This window comes from Cucurbita pepo, chromosome 15 (genome assembly GCF_057944985.1).
Source record: "Cucurbita pepo subsp. pepo isolate OVF chromosome 15, ASM5794498v1, whole genome shotgun sequence".
Taxonomy (NCBI): Eukaryota; Viridiplantae; Streptophyta; class Magnoliopsida; order Cucurbitales; family Cucurbitaceae; genus Cucurbita; species Cucurbita pepo.
This window is the reverse complement of record NC_141812.1, coordinates 6,115,305-6,116,795: the sequence shown is the minus strand read 5'-3', so window position 1 is coordinate 6,116,795 and position 1,491 is coordinate 6,115,305. Positions and strand designations below refer to the sequence as shown.

The window sequence follows — 1,491 nt, the reverse complement described above, 5'->3', positions numbered from 1 at the left end:
TCGAGACATGAGATTACAATACGATGCATGGGTTGTGCTGTTGGGAACCGAGATGACGATGAGATGCAACAATGTTGTGTCACACATGATTGAACATGCACGCATAGACGGCGTGTGTGGTCAAACAAGTTTTAATTCCACATTATGGATGTTTGAATGCGGAAGAAAAACTCTGCCTAAAGTATAACAAAGCCATAAAGTCGAGTGAAAAATGTGAATAGAGATTGAGTACTCCTTTAGATTTTTCGTGAGCGTGACAAGATCACGAGACACTGGTGGGTTAGAGTCTCTTCATAATAGATGAGTTTTAAAACCATACCCTTTTAAACTAGAGCCCAAATCTGGCATCTTTAGACATGAGATAGTCAAACCAAGATAGTCAAGCTATCTCTAGACATGAGATTGCAATACGATGCATGGGTCGGACGATGTGATTGAAAAAGTATGATTATGACAACTGTGGGATTTGAACCCACACCCTTTCGAAATAGAGCCTAAATCTAGTGCCTTAGACCACTCGGCCAAACTGTCCCAACGAATGCGTCTAGAAAAACTAAGATGATCGAGTATCTCAAGACATGAGATTGCATCACGATACATGGATCGTGTTGTTGGGAACCGAGATAACGATGAGATGCAACATTGTTGTGTCGCACATGATAGAACATGCATGCATAGGCGGCGTGTGTGGTCAAACAAGTTTTGATTCCACATAAGTGATGTTTCAACGTTGAAGGCAAACCTTGCCTATGGTATAACAAAGCCACAAAGCCGAGGTGAAAAATGTGAATGGAGATTGTGTACCCCATAAGGTTTTTGGCGAGCGTGTCAAAATCACGAAGCCGCACATTTGAAGAAGTATGATCGTGACACGATGCACTGGTCGGAGTAGCGCTAGACTCTCTCTATAGTAGCCGCGTTTTAAAATCATGAGGTTTTTATAATATGTGCTAGCAGCGGGCTTGAAGGTTTACAAAAAATGAAAATAAATGACAGCTGTGGGACCACGCCCCTTCAAACCAAAGCCTAAATCTGGCACCTTAGACCACTTGGCCAAACTGTCCCGAGGGATGTGTCTACACAACCAAGATGGTCAAGCTATCTTGAGAAGCTATCTCGAGACTTGAGATTGCATCACGATGCATGGGATGTGTTGTGAGGAACCGAGATGACGATGAGATGCAACGTTGTTGTGTCGTACACAATTGAACATGCATGCATAGGCAGCTTGTATGGTGAAACAAGTTTTGATTCCACATAAGTGATGTTTGAATGTCGAAGGTAAACATTGCCTAAGGTCCAACAAAGCCACAAAGCCAGGTAAAAAATATGAATGTAGATTAAGTACCCCGTAAGGTTTTTGGTGAGCGTGTCAAGATGCATAGGCAGCTCGTGTGGTGAAACAAGTTTTGATTCCACATAAGTGATGTTTGAATGTCGAAGGTAAACATTGCCTAAGGTCCAACAAAGCCACAAAGCCACAAAGCCAGG

The 1,491-nt window shown here is 42.6% G+C and overlaps 1 non-coding gene across 1 annotated transcript; it reads right to left on the bottom strand.

Annotated features, from left to right (window-relative positions):
- Positions 1-451: 451 nt before the first annotated feature.
- TRNAL-UAG (transfer RNA leucine (anticodon UAG)) lies at positions 452-531 on the bottom strand. Its single transcript has one exon. It is a non-coding gene; the product is annotated as a tRNA-Leu (tRNA).
- Between the last annotated feature and the right edge of the window lie 960 nt (positions 532-1,491).